Below are 15,451 nucleotides of genomic sequence, written 5' to 3'. Positions count from 1 at the left end.
TTCCAAATGCACGGGCTGACCACCATGAAAATGCAGTCAGAAAGGGACATCCTAATCCCTACGGTGTCACCGCCTCCATGGAAGGGATAGGATTCCGATTGTCACCGCAACAGGATGTTGGATCCTATCGGAGGCAGCTGTCTTTCCCCCCTACATCTGTGGTCCGACCGCCTTCATTGTAATGTGATAGTCTGCCCGACACCGTAATCAGGCCCATAGTGAGGCATTTCAATTAAATTAATACTTTTTGTTTTAATCGATAATAATTATGAAACATTTCAATAATTATGTAATTTAACTTTGTGTTAAAATTTAGATATATAATTTTTGTATTTACAATTTGATATTTTCATTTATTTAGTAGATGTTAAAATATGTTATTTTTTTAAGTGAACTACTCTGTTTCTACTGTTGCACAGTCTGGAGTGGGAATAGTATATTTATTATTCCTAGAGTTTAATAGTTTTGAAAATATTGTTTAAATATATATTATTATTAACCCCCTACTGTACGGAAATGGCAAAGAGGGGTGGATTGGTGCGCGACCCAGGAGGAACCTCTCTTTGAGGCCAGGGGGTGTCCTGAAATGTTTGAAAAGATCTTGGGTAAATGGCTCAACCTGTTGTTTTAATCGCTGTGAATGCCCTTGCTTATCTTCCTATATTTATGAATGGGACCCAGTACTCAGGCATATGTCACCGCTCTTACTGATAATGGTCTTAGCCACACTGTGCAGGATTTAGCTGTCTGTGTGAAAGTTTTTTTTATCCAAATGCCAATACATTTGATTATCAAAAAAAGATATATTATTTGTTTGCGTATTTAATTTTATATTGTATCTATAAATAAATGTATGTAATTGTAAACATATTTTTAGTGAAAAATATTTTTGTCTATTGTTTACTTTTTATCTATAGGTAAGTTGCCAATATTTTACAGTTTCTTTGCAGTGACTTTATAACAAAAAGGGTGGCAATCTTTATTTATTTATTTTTTTAGTCTGCCCTTTTGTCTCCTTTAATTTTCCTATGGTAATCCCACATCTCTGTCTCCCGAAGGCAAGTATTTCTGTTATTCACTTTCATACCTTTTCAGCTCAGTCAAGGGCACATCGAGGGTTTCTTTCTTTTTTCCTTTTGCTTTCTCTTGGTACTCATCACTTTGATGTTAAGGCATTGGTACAAATCTACATTGAGTAATAGATCCTCTGTATAAATTAGATTCTGAGTTTTTTTTATAAAATCTACATATATTTTCAAGCATTCCTCTTTTGAAATCCAGGCAGGGAGACATTTGTGATTTATAAATACACATCAGCAAAGAAGTATTAAGTCCCATTACTACATTTTGAGGTCTTTACTGAGAAAAATCATAGGAAAAGTAAAGGGGAAAAATGGAGGGTTAAAACAAATAATAATAAACATTGCAATCCATTTTGTCCCCTCAGAGAGATTATATAATGGTTGAATGTTATGAACTAATAGAGAAGGATCATTCTGGGTACTTTATTTCGAATATCAAAGGCCTGATATAACAGCCCTTCAGCTGATTCTTCGAAGTGTGAAAGGGTTTGCAGTGAGTAAGAAAGGAATTCCTGGTAACGAAAGCAGTATGTTTTTGATGGAAATAGCATGGGTCCCGTTTTGACCAGGCGAATGTCCAACCATAATGGTGGACGTGACACCCTTGTGGACAACTCAAACGTTTAATTACCCTAAGGCATTGAAAGACGGTTGGGTTTGAATAGTATAAGATATTGACCTTGAAATAAATGCATGAACAAAAGAAGGTTGTGGGGAGGTTAACCCCAGGCAATGAGTCATGAATGATCAATGTTTAGTAAGTGTGTTTTGAGTACCACAGAGATATTGTTTGCACTGTGACTTTTGAACAATAGTAAATGTACAGAGGGGATATTGTATTTATAATACTGTTGTGATATTGTTTGCATTATGACTCCTAAATCCTAGGAATGTACAGTGGAATAATTATCATTACTCTTTTATGCAGATTTCAATTTTTTGGGAGATTGTTTATTCTGTTTTTGTCCTGAAGAAGGTGGCAATACATTATAAGAACTACCAAAACGTGTCAACGTATATTTCTTATGCAAGATTCTCTTGAAATTGTAGTATGATAGAAGATTTGTTTATCGAAACATGACATATTACTGTTTATACTTATAGCGGGCCAGCAACATTGCAATAGGCTTACGTGCGCTGCCATTAGTTTTCTCCCTGTTCTAATTAATTTGTGTCTCTGTACAAGAAGTTTTATCTTTATATTAGTGTTTGTGCGGTATTGTGGGTTGGGGGATTCATTTATAAATGATATTTTGAACTGTGAAGCCTCAATTTTTAATATTGCTTGCTTTTTTCAAACGTGTGGAAATAGCACTTTACAACATGAGATATGAGCGTTCTAAAAGAATAGATTGCTGTATTCTACTCCATATTTAATTAAGAGTTCTGTGCAAATGCAATGTGGATGTGGTACCTTCTTATGAATGCTGATCTCTGAGGTGTGAGGGAAGAGTGTGGTTTGTTGGTTGAAAGAATTATGTATATTTGATTGGTATCCCAATGGGAGAATTGTTTTACTTACCTTAATGTACAACATAAACTCTCACACAAACATAACAGAGAAATACGTTTTAGGCATGAACTCCAGGTGTGTGCATCAGCTACCTATAACCGATACCAGGAGACAAATGTTGACAGATTGACCCACATCACTGCCCTACAAGTGTGCTCCCTGAGAATGGCTCCCTCACTTCTGACCTTCAAGAAAATCTGGCCAAAGCCTGTACTCAGCACAAACCTTGGTGCCTTTAAATGTGTACATATGTAAATACTGACCACCTGCTAAACAAATGTAATTTGCCCTAAATAATTAGGTACAAGAGATGACTTCTCAATAATGTTTTAGTAAATGTCTAACTGTGCTTATGTAATCTGCACATGGTGGCAAGTAATGTCCTCCTGTAATACAAATGCTGCTATGGCTTGAAGGGACCAGTAATTTATCCAACCCTTTGTCTTCACAGCTGTCATAGTGCTTGCCTTCGTTTTATGCTGGCTGCCCTTCCATGTGGGCCGAAACCTTTTGTCCATATCTTCGGGAACATCTGAGATGTATGTGGTGGCCCAGTACTTCAGCCTTCTCTCCTGTGTGCTGTACTACCTCAGCGCGGCCATCAACCCAGTCTTGTACAACACTATGTCAGCCCAGTACCGGGCCTCGGCCTGCGAGATGCTACGGATTAGGCATGGCAGAACCATGTCCCGCCAGAGGGAGTGGCGCACCGTATCCACTTGGAATCGAAGCATCAACAATAGGCAGACCCAGCATATCGAGCTGTAGGCCTAATCGCTTCCACTGAGGACTGGACTGCTTGCCTACTCACCGTTTCTTCTTCACTGTTTCAGATTAAGAGGTCTATTGAAAATCAATGTTGGTGGGAGTGTTGGTGGGGTGCATGACCCTGCAGGAATCGTTGCACATCACAGAAGTTGTACATAGTGTCTGATCAGGATGCAATTACTGAAATCAATTTGAATGGAAAGTAAGAAGAAAAGTAGACTAATTTAAGGAGATAAATCATGACCACTTGGTTTCAAACCCCCCTAAACAAATTGTTGGCTCATGGGTAGAAGCTTGAGTTTTCTTTAGAAATGTTCAGAAAATGAGTGTTGATTTTATAAGAAACGTCAAAAAGTTACCTGTTAATTTGAAATCAAGGATTTAGTTAAAAACACTGCACCTGTTCTTTAGTACTTTAGATAAATATAAAATCTAAGAGATGTTTTGAAAGAAAGAAATAATGGCCATCTTTTTAAATAAGAAACCTTTGTTGATTTAAAAAGAAAAATTCAGATGAAATTAGTGCAAGGAAGTTTAAAATCACCTCAATGTGTGGATTTGAACATAGACCTCATATTTCAAAAACTGTTTACTCATCTTCTAAAAACAAGATTTCAATTTCACATGAGTGGATTGCAAACATGAGTGTAATGAATAATTGACTGGTGGAGGAGAATGGAAATCAAGAATTCAGAAATCATCTTCTGAAATTAGGCAAAAATGTTCTGTTCATTTTAAATCAAGCAGTCAAATGTTAAATCAGTTCAATAAATATAATCATAATTATTCAATGAATAAAAGAGCTGATTTGACATGAGCAATCATCTTCCAACATCAGGATTAAGGCTCTAACAGTTACTGAAAAGTTCTGGTGTTGATTTAACATAAAGTGTGTACATGCAATAGATGTAATGAATCATTGATCACTGGTGAACAATTTAATTACAAATATTGATTAAAAACAAATATTTAGGGGTCAATTTCTCTACAGTGCTACAAAATTAAAATGCTGATTCGATATTCAGGATTTATTTGTAGTATTCATGTAGTACTTCAACCCTAGCCGAAAGACAGCAGAGTGCTGTGCAGCATCAAAAGAAAAGACAATGATAGCATTCTTTAAAAAGATGAGTTTTCAAATAATGTTTAAATTGGAGCAGCAGTGGGGCAATCCCATGCATACAGAGATATAGTTAGAGATGCTAGGAGCATAGAATGAGAAGACCTGTTCATCCTGATGGTTTACTGGCTGCAGGTGGGGCTAGAATCACCTGAAGTGGTGAGTGGGTACCAGTTGTGATGAGTTTGTAGATTATGCCGCTGGTTTTCAAGATGGTAAGGCAGGTAAGAGGAGCCATTAGAGTTCCATCATGGTCGAGGAGATGTAGTCATTTTTCTTCAGGCCTATAATGAGAAGCAATGCAGCATGCCCTTAAGGAGAACCAGTGTGGCGTTTGGGAGGCGAGGAGCAGAGCTCTGGCACTACCCAGATACAAGAGTATGATGGCATGAACAGCAGTCCTGAAGTCACTTTCTGGGAGGAATGGTGTCCCTTTCTTGAGGAAGAGTGAGATGCCAATTAGGCCATCTTATGTTTTGTAGGTAATGTGTTTCTTGACTTAACATTGGTGTCCAGGGTGAGACAGAGTTACTTGACATTGAGTAAAAGTTGGGCTTCAAATCCACCCAGGTTTGTGAAGATGAGACAGGTGTGCCCTAGATGTTGCTTGTTGTTCTTGGCAAATAACAACAATTCTGTTTTAGTTTGGTTACCCTTCAGGCATCTAGGTTTATTTGAGGTGCAGGCAGTGTTTGAGGGTTTGGATGTCTGGAGTAGATGAGACGTCAGCTATAACTTTGTATTGAATTTGGGTGGGATGTTGTTATGATGTTGTAATCTGTGAGTAGAGCCCTAAGGAGCTCTATTTAAATTTGCAGGAAGTGATTGCTAGCAGTGAAAAAAAAAATACAAGACGCTGGTTTGAAATTTGGACCCATGTTCTAAAGACAATGATGCACTTATGAATGCATGGTAACAATAAAGGTATTGATTTGAAATCAGAAAAGCATGTGAATTGTTTTAAATGCTTTAAAGAATTGTGAGTTATGTTTCTTCTTTTAAGTAAGAATCTTTTCACTCCCACCAGACTGTTGTAATCTGACAACCAGTCATCAATACTAGGTTATTATTTTTTTATTTTCAAGTATTAGAAGGTTTTCTTGTATCTATAACTGAAGAACAAATAGTTCCTTTAAATAATTTTAAGTTGAACAGCCAGATGACATAACCCAAAGTCCCTAGACAAGCATGACACAGATTCTTCTAATTCATTCTGCTCGTAACCTCTCACCAGAAAGCCGAAGACATTTCACATTACCCTGTCCTGTTTAGAAGACTCTTGCCTGCTTTTCCATTTACCTATTTATGAACCTTCAGTTTCCAGTACAAAATAAGCTGAGCGGTATACAATTTCCGTTTGTGTTGATGTCAAGCTTTAATTAAGGCTTGTCAACAACATATTTCCCAATATTCATTGCCCAACCTTTTGTATGACCAATTTTGAACAACAGACGTATTATCCACATATCATGCATGCAATCATGCTAGCAGACAGTTCATTGAAATTCAGCTGTAGATGTGAAATCAAGGAATCAGAACTCACTTTCAGACAGCTCATCTTCTGGGATCAGAAGTCTTCTTCTCAAACACTTTAACATCGAAGACGGTTCTTTTTATTGAAGCCAGTGCAATATCCCCATTGGCTGCATAAGCTGAATCCAACATCAAGTTGTGGATTAAAAATCAGAAGTCATCTTCTGAAGACAAGATTAATTAGATAAGTGGTGCTTCTTCTGAAGTCAGGCTGAATGAGATAAGTGGTGTTTCTTCTGAAGACAGAATGAATGAGATAAGTGGTGTTTCTTCTGAAGACAGAATGAATGATAAAAGTGGTGCTTCTTCTGAAGTCAGGATGAATGAGATAAGTGGTGTTTCTTTTGAAGACAGAATGAATGAGATAAGTGGTGCTTCTTCTGAAGACAGAATAAATTAGGTAAGTGGTGCTTCTTCTGAAGACAATAAATGAGATAAGAGGTGCTTCTTCTGAAGACAGAATAAATTAGATAAGTTGTGCTTCTTCTGAAGACAGGATGAATGAGATAAGTGGTGCTTCTTCTGAAGACAGAATAAATTAGGTAAGTGGTGCTTCTTCTGAAGACAGAATGAATGAGATACGAGGTGCTTCTTCTGGAGACAGAATAAATTAGATAAGTTGTGCTTCTTCTGAAGACAGGCTGAGTGAGATAAGTGGTGCTTCTTCTGAAGACATAATGAATATGAGGTGCTTCTGAAGACAGACTAAATTAGATAAGTTGTGCTTCTTCTGAAGACAGGATGAGTGAGAAAAGTGGTGCTTCTTCTGAAGACTGAATGAATGAGGTAAGTGGTGCTTCTTCTGAAGACAGAATAAATTAGATAAGTGGTGCTTCTTCTGAAGACAGAAGAAATTAGATAAATGGTGCTTCTTCTGAAGACAGGATGAATGAGATAAGTGGTGCTTCTGAAGACAGAATAAATGAGATAAGTGGTGATTTTTCTGAAGACAGGATGAATGAGATAAGTGGTGCTTCTTCTGAAGACAGGATGAATGAGATAAGTGGTGCTTCTTCTGAACACAAGATGAATGAGATAAGTGGTGCTTCTTCTGAAGACAGGATGAATGAGATAAGTGGTGCTTCTTCTGAAGACAGGATGAATGAGATAAGTGGTGCTTCTTCTCAAGACAGAATTATTTAGATAAGTGGTGCTTCTTCTAAAGACAGAATTAATGAGGTAAGTGGTGCTTCCTCTGAAGACAGAATACATTAGATAAGTGGTGATTCTTCTGAAGATAAGATGAATGAGATAAGTGGTGCTTCTTCTGAAGACAGGATGAATGATATAAGTGGTGCTTCTTCTGAAGACAGGATAAATGAGACAAGTGGTGCTTCTTTTGAAGACAGGATGAATGAGATAAGTGGTGCTTTTTCTGAAGACAGAATAAATTAGGTAAGTGGTGCTTCTGAAGACGGAATGAATGAGATAAGAGGTGCTTCTTCTGAAGACAGAATAAATTAGATAAGTTGTGCTTCTTCTGAAGACAGGCTGAGTGAGATAAGTGGTGCTTCTTTTGAAGACAGAATGAATATGAGGTGCTTCTGAAGACAGACTAAATTAGATAAGTTGTGCTTCTTCTGAAAACAGGATAAGTGAGACAAGTGGTGCTTCTTCTGAAGACTGAATGAATGAGGTAAGTGGTGCTTCTTCTGAAGACAGAATAAATTAGATAAGTGGTGCTTCTTCTGAAGACAGAAGAAATTAGATAAATGGTGCTTCATCTGAAGACAGAATAAATTAGATAAGTGGTGATTTTTCTGAAGACAGGATGAATGATATAAGTGGTGCTTCTGAAGACAGAATAAATGCGCTTCTTCTGAAGACAGAATAAATTAGATAAGTGGTGATTTTTCTGAAGACAGGATGAATGAGATAAGTGGTGCTTCTTCTGAAGACAGGATGAATGAGATACGTGGTGATTTTTCTGAAGACAGGATGAATGAGATAAGTGGTGCTTCTTCTGAAGACAGGATGAATGAGATAAGTGTTGCTTCTTCTGAACACAAGATGAATGAGATAAGTGTTGCTTCTTCTGAAGACAGGATGAATGAGATAAGTGGTGCTTCTTCTGATGACAGGATGAATGAGATAAGTGGTGCTTCTTCTCAAGACATAATTAATGAGATAAGTGGTGCTTCTTCTAAAGACAGAATTGATAAGATAAGTGGGGCTTCTTCTGAAGACAGAATACATTAGATAAGTGGTGATTCTTCCAAAGACAAGATGAATGAGATAAGTGGTGCTTCTTCTGAAGACAGGATGAATGATATAAGTGGTGCTTCTTCTGAAGACAGGATGAATGAGACAAGTGGTGCTTCTTCTGAAGACAGGATGAATGAGATAAGTGGTGCTTCTGAAGACAGAATAAATTAGGTAAGTGGTGCTTCTTCTGAAGACAGAATAAATCAGATAGTAGTGCTTCTTCCGAGGACAGGATGAATGAGATAAGTGGTGCTTCTTCTGAAGACAGGATGAATGAGATAAGTGGTGCTTCTTCTGAAGACAGAATGAATACGAGGTGCTTCTGAAGACAGAATAAATTAGATAAGTGGTGCTTCTTCTGAAGACAGAATGAATTAGAAAAGTGGTGCTTCTTCTGAAGACAGAATAAATTAGGTAAGTGGTGCTTCTTCTGAAGAAAAAATAAATTAGATAAGTGGTGATTCATCTGAAGACAGGATGAATGAGATAAGTGGTGCTTCTTCTGAAGACAGGATGAATGAGATAAGTGGTGCTTCTTCTGAACACAAGATGAATGAGATAAGTGGTGCTTCTTCTGAAGACAGGATGAATGAGATAAGTGGTGCTTCTTCTCAAGACAGAATTAATGAGATAAGTGGTGCTTCTTCTAAAGACAAAATTGATAAGATAAGTGGGGCTTCTTCTGAAGACAGAATACATTAGATAAGTGGTGATTCTTTCGAAGACAAGAGGAATGAGATAAGTGGTGCTTCTTCTGAAGACAGGATGAATGATATAGGTGGTGCTTCTTCTGAAGACAGGATGAATGAGACAAGTGGTGCTTCTTCTGAAGACAGGATGAATGAGATAAGGGGTGCTTCCGAGGACAGGATGAATGAGATAAGTGGTGCTTCTTCTGAAGACAGGATGAATGAGATAAGTGGTGCTTCTTCTGAAGACAGAATGAATACGAGGTGCTTCTGAAGACAGAATAAATTAGATAAGGGGTGCTTCTGAAGACAGAATGAATGAGAAAAGTGGTGCTTCTTCTAAAGACAGAATAAATTAGGTAAGTGGTGCTTCTTGTGAAGAAAAAATAAATTAGATAAGTGGTGATTCATCTGAAGACAGGATGAATGAGATAAGTGGTGCTTCTTCTGATGACAGGATGAATGAGATAAGTGGTGCTTCTTCTGAACACAAGATGAATGAGATAAGTGGTGCTTCTTCTGAAGACAGGATGAATGAGATAAGTGGTGCTTCTTCTGAAGACAGGATGAATGAGATAAGTGTTGCTTCTTCTGAACACAAGATGAATGAGATAAGTGGTGCTTCTTCTGAAGACAGGATGAATGAGATAAGTGGTGCTTCTTCTGATGACAGGATGAATGAGATAAGTGGTGCTTCTTCTCAAGACATAATTAATGAGATAAGTGGTGCTTCTTCTAAAGACAGAATTGATAAGATAAGTGGGGCTTCTTCTGAAGACAGAATACATTAGATAAGTGGTGATTCTTCCAAAGACAAGATGAATGAGATAAGTGGTGCTTCTTCTGAAGACAGGATGAATGATATAAGTGGTGCTTCTTCTGAAGACAGGATGAATGAGACAAGTGGTGCTTCTTCTGAAGACAGGATGAATGAGATAAGTGGTGCTTCTGAAGACAGAATAAATTAGGTAAGTGGTGCTTCTTCTGAAGACAGAATAAATCAGATAGTAGTGCTTCTTCCGAGGACAGGATGAATGAGATAAGTGGTGCTTCTTCTGAAGACAGGATGAATGAGATAAGTGGTGCTTCTTCTGAAGACAGAATGAATACGAGGTGCTTCTGAAGACAGAATAAATTAGATAAGTGGTGCTTCTTCTGAAGACAGAATGAATTAGAAAAGTGGTGCTTCTTCTGAAGACAGAATAAATTAGGTAAGTGGTGCTTCTTCTGAAGAAAAAATAAATTAGATAAGTGGTGATTCATCTGAAGACAGGATGAATGAGATAAGTGGTGCTTCTTCTGAAGACAGGATGAATGAGATAAGTGGTGCTTCTTCTGAACACAAGATGAATGAGATAAGTGGTGCTTCTTCTGAAGACAGGATGAATGAGATAAGTGGTGCTTCTTCTCAAGACAGAATTAATGAGATAAGTGGTGCTTCTTCTAAAGACAAAATTGATAAGATAAGTGGGGCTTCTTCTGAAGACAGAATACATTAGATAAGTGGTGATTCTTTCGAAGACAAGAGGAATGAGATAAGTGGTGCTTCTTCTGAAGACAGGATGAATGATATAGGTGGTGCTTCTTCTGAAGACAGGATGAATGAGACAAGTGGTGCTTCTTCTGAAGACAGGATGAATGAGATAAGGGGTGCTTCCGAGGACAGGATGAATGAGATAAGTGGTGCTTCTTCTGAAGACAGGATGAATGAGATAAGTGGTGCTTCTTCTGAAGACAGAATGAATACGAGGTGCTTCTGAAGACAGAATAAATTAGATAAGGGGTGCTTCTGAAGACAGAATGAATGAGAAAAGTGGTGCTTCTTCTAAAGACAGAATAAATTAGGTAAGTGGTGCTTCTTCTGAAGAAAAAATAAATTAGATAAGTGGTGATTCATCTGAAGACAGGATGAATGAGATAAGTGGTGCTTCTTCTGATGACAGGATGAATGAGATAAGTGGTGCTTCTTCTGAACACAAGATGAATGAGATAAGTGGTGCTTCTTCTGAACACAGGATGAATGAGATAAGTGGTGCTTCTTCTGGTGACAGGATGAATGAGATAAGTGGTGCTTCTTCTCAAGACAGAATTAATGAGATAAGTGGTGCTTCTTCTCAAGACAAAATTGATAAGATAAGTGGGGCTTCTTCTGAAGACAGAATACATTAGATAAGTGGTGATTCTTCCGAAGACAAGATGAATGAGATAAGTGGTGCTTCTTCTGAAGACAGGATGAATGATATAAGTGGTGCTTCTTCTGAAGACAGGATGAATGAGACAAGTGGTGCTTCTTCTGAAGACAGGATGAATGAGATAAGTGGTGCTTCTGAAGACAGAATAAATTAGGTAAGTGGTGCTTTTTCTGAAGGCAGGATGAATGAGATAAGTGGTGCTTCTTCTGAAGACAGAATAAATTAGATAGTAGTGCTTCTTCCGAGGAGAGGATGAATGAGATAAGTGGTGCTTCTTCTGAAGACAGGATGAATGAGATAAGTGGTGCTTCTTCTGAAGACAGAATGAATACGAGGTGCTTCTGAAGACAGAATAAATGAGATAAGTGGTGCTTCTTCTGAAGACAGAATGAATGAGAAAAGTGGTGCTTCTTCTAAAGACAGAATAAATGAGGTAAGTGGTGCTTCTTCTGAAGAAAAAATAAATTAGATAAGTGGTGATTCATCTGAAGACAGGATGAATGAGATAAGTGGTGCTTCTTCTGAAGACAGGATGAATGAGATAAGAGGTGCTTCTTCTGAAGACAGAATAAATTGGATAAGTGGTGATTCTTTTGTAATGTGGCACACTCAAGATTATGAGGTCCTCTGATCTGACCTCTCTCCTGGGCGCATACCAGTAAAAATGTGATTTGCAGTAATCTGAAGAATCTTGATGAACAGCTCAATATGTCAGCATTGGTGGCCTCAATTCAACTCTCGTGGCAACAGGGGTCAGAGTGGATTTTTCTCAAAGTAGGATATAAGTGTAAATAATATGGGGCACACATTACTACTCTAGTTACATTATTCTGTATTTTGTGTAAACTTGCGACAACATTTTTGGGGGCCTGCAAAAAAGTGAATTATAATTATCCAAGCAAGAGCCACAAATGGCTCTAGCTACAGTGACCCTAAATTCTCCCTCCAGAAAAGGCCACAATATGGAGAAGAAATCTCGGCTAGAAGTTGCATTCATTAATTTTTTCGTTTGTTTTGCTTGATCAGCAAATGGTCAAACATGACAACCAGATTCTTAGCTTTTTGAGCTTTGTTAACTTCAATGTTGTCAACCGTAATCTGTATATGAGAGATCTTTAGTTGGACACATGTTGACTGTCAGCTAACCAGAAGCAGCCCAGTCATATCTTTATTTTATTTATTTGGGGCTAAGCTGTGACTGAACTGAATTACCCACCATTCAGATTTTTAGCATGTTATCAATGGCATGGGGCCATACACAATTGGAAGCCTTTCAGACACAGACAGGACTTATTCCCTGCCAGAAAAAGAAAATCTTGCGGCCACGTGGTTGTGCAGACACTTTCACATCTTCATTTACAGCAAAAGATCTGTGGCCTTTAAAAGGACATGGGCAGCTTTAAAAATGTTCTCTTTGAAGGGACACAAAGGGATGGATGTCTTCTGTCTCTCGCCTACCTCAATTTCTGCGATTGCAGGCATTTGCAGGGGTTGCAAAATGGGTCTCGCCTCGTTAGGCTTCATATGGCAGGAGTTTTTTTACCTACTGTGAATGTATATTTGGTGAGCCAACTGATTAGTACATCAATCGCATCGGAATGTAAGAGCAGTACGCAAAGTGGTTAGCTTGCAACTTGAGTATCCTGGTTTGCAATCTGCTCTTAGAACATTTGGGGCTAGATGTAGGTGGCTAAATACCGGTCGGTAACGCCAAAATTCAATACATTTCAGCGTTACAACCGGTATTTAGCCATGTGCGATGTAGGTAAGTGTAGGAAGGTAGATCCCTGACTATGGTTGCCCCCAACTTTTTGCCTGGTGTTTTGCTGGTTTTCTGACTTAGTTGACCTGAGGCCCTGCTATTCAGGACCTCAGGCCCACTGCTCTCTCTGTAAAATGGATTCCATGTACCTTAGGTACATATCTAAATTGGATACTGAGCCACCTTATCAGTCCCTGTACAGTGTACCGTAGGTACCCAGGGCATAGGTGTACCCAGGGCCTACCAGGGGCTGCAGCATGTATTATGCCACCCCTGGCTGGCCATCCAAATCTGACACAACTGGCTGCACGACAGCTGGGGCAAGGTGGTGTACTCACCCTTTGCTTTAGATATAGTATACCTATATCTAACCCTAAAATGGACACACAGATCTCCTATCAGTCACTCCTATGGCAGGCCTTAACAATCCTGAAGGCAGAGTGCTTGGAATCGTGTGAGATGGTGCTCTGGCATGAGCTGAGCCTGTCTGCGGCTTTCGGGATCTATCCCTTAGCCGTTTCCATGATATCGCATACCATATACTCTTAAGTGCATTATAATCCTCGCGGTTAAATGCCAACTCTGGTATCGCTTTATCAAAACATGTCGAGTAAGGTGTCATACGAATTGGAATACTAACCCCTCGCCAATTCTGGCGACGGGGTTAGCATTCCACCCTTCTAGAGGGACACGACATGCATGTAACCTATAACCCGGTTAAAAGTCAGACAGAGCCTTAGCATCCACAAAATGGATGCTGCCACCGAGACACAAGTCTGCCCTCCTGCTGCTGGGAGTCCTCCCAGAGCAGGAGATAAGGACAAAGGGTTTCCTGCCAGGGGCGGTGCCAGCACCGTCCCAGACAGGGTTTTGTGTATTCCAGGTAGGCAGGGCTTTAGAGGAAGGTGACTGCAAGTGGCACCCCGGTGCTCACTGTGCATAGGCCGGCTGAAACCAGTTCCAGGGGCACTCCAGCCCCTGGCCTGGGGAAAGCCCGCCAAGGAAGTGGGTGTAACCACCCCCCTCCTGGTCCCACCCATAGGGCAGGACCTAGTCGCGTGCCAGCCCCCTTTTCCCAGATAAAGGTAGAGACTGGCCCCCTTCCAAATCAGATCATCTTTGGAATCAAGATACCACTTTCCACGAAAGGACTTCACGATTTCTTCCTCAAGATTCTCCCTTGTGGCTAAGGAGTAGTCACCCTGCATCCGCAGGCACCATCTAAGAACACTGCGGTCTGCTGCACGTCCTTCCTCCGGAATCCGACTGCCCAGCTCGACGAGACCCGGCTTCCCTGGCACCTCTGACCTCTACCCACCTCTACAGCACAGCTGAGAACCGTGGGTGCGACGAGACCTCGAGGGACCGGCCATCGCCAAGACTGCACGACTTCTGCCCAGCAAGCCCACCGAGTAATTTCCTGGTGAGTGCTTTGGGGTCCGAGAAGCCCCCACCCTGAGCAGCTCCAGCACCGAAGAGCAGCCCCCCAGCATCTCCACGATCGGCGTGGGGCCCTTCTGCTTTCTGCTGCTCACCGCGTTGTTTGGCTACTAGCCCGCTGGCTTGTGGCCTTCCGAACGACGCCCGACGACAACACTGCTGCTGGTCTGGTTGCTCCAGACTGGCCCTTGCTTCCCTCCATCGGAGAAGTACCCTGGACCCTCCTGGTCCGGCTAAGACGCCATTTTAGGTCCACCGCGTGGGCCTTGCATTTGCCAAGACTTGTTGCCCAATCCTGGGTCCAGCGACGTCGACAGCAAGAACCTTCATGGGACAGCTCGCACCTCCATCCTGGTCGCCGACAACGCCTCCTGGTCCGAGAGACTGCAGAGCCCAGCAGCGCCCACTCACCTGACTGCGGTGACTTCGCCCGGTGCCATCCTGGTGCCCACTCAATCACTGGCTAGTGATTCAAGAACTTGGTCCCCTCTGCTTTCAGGTTTCCTTCTTCCTTGATCCAGGCTTGGATCCATCGAACTTTTCTTCACTGGTCGCCTGCCAGCAACTTCTTCCTTCCAGGCTCCTGGTCCGGCACGAGGATTCCCGACGTCTTTTCAGACCTATGCAGCTGCAGCCCCTGGGCTAGGTAACTTCGGCACTTCGGTGTCCCAGCATAGCCTCACTATCCAAGGGTCAGGATCCACTGTCATTTTCTCCCTACCAGGTCGGGTTCGCCCGTGAACACTAACTTTGTGAATTCTAGCTCCCATAGACTTTGTCCCGCATCCCGCGTGAGAGTGCACACTCTGCACCCGAGTCCCCTGGGCCTCCTAGTAGTAATCTAACGATTCCCTAGTCAAGTCCTAGCGATTCCAAAGCCTATTAGTACTGTTACTTACCTGCTAGTAATTCGCATTCCACTTTTAGAGTATATGGTTTTTCGTGCCCCTCGGGCATTTGTGTATAACGTGCTAACTTAAGTATTTTCATAAGAGTTTTGTTGTGTGCTTAGCACCCTGTCCTCATAAAGAGTACAGGGTTGTTGTGATTCTAATAAATACATTGTTTATTTTCATAACACTTGTGTGGTGTCCTTTCACTGGGTGTTCAAGGGGTAATGTGATGGTAAAACAGCTGGCTTAACACG

General features: G+C 40.6%; 1 long non-coding RNA gene and 1 pseudogene across 2 annotated transcripts in view; one reads left to right on the top strand and one right to left on the bottom strand.

Moving 5' to 3' along the window:
* Positions 1-3,363, top strand: part of LOC144799295 (growth hormone secretagogue receptor type 1 pseudogene) — a 28,279-nt pseudogene extending 24,916 nt beyond the window's left edge.
* Positions 1-15,451, bottom strand: part of LOC144798727 (uncharacterized) — a 381,952-nt gene that overhangs the window by 154,922 nt on the left and 211,579 nt on the right. The gene's annotated exons all lie outside the window — the stretch shown is intronic.

This window comes from Lissotriton helveticus, chromosome 12 (assembly GCF_964261635.1).
Source record: "Lissotriton helveticus chromosome 12, aLisHel1.1, whole genome shotgun sequence".
Lineage (NCBI taxonomy): Eukaryota > Metazoa > Chordata > Amphibia > Caudata > Salamandridae > Lissotriton > Lissotriton helveticus.
Note: the sequence above shows the minus strand (reverse complement) of the source record. Positions and strands in the feature narration are given on the sequence as shown.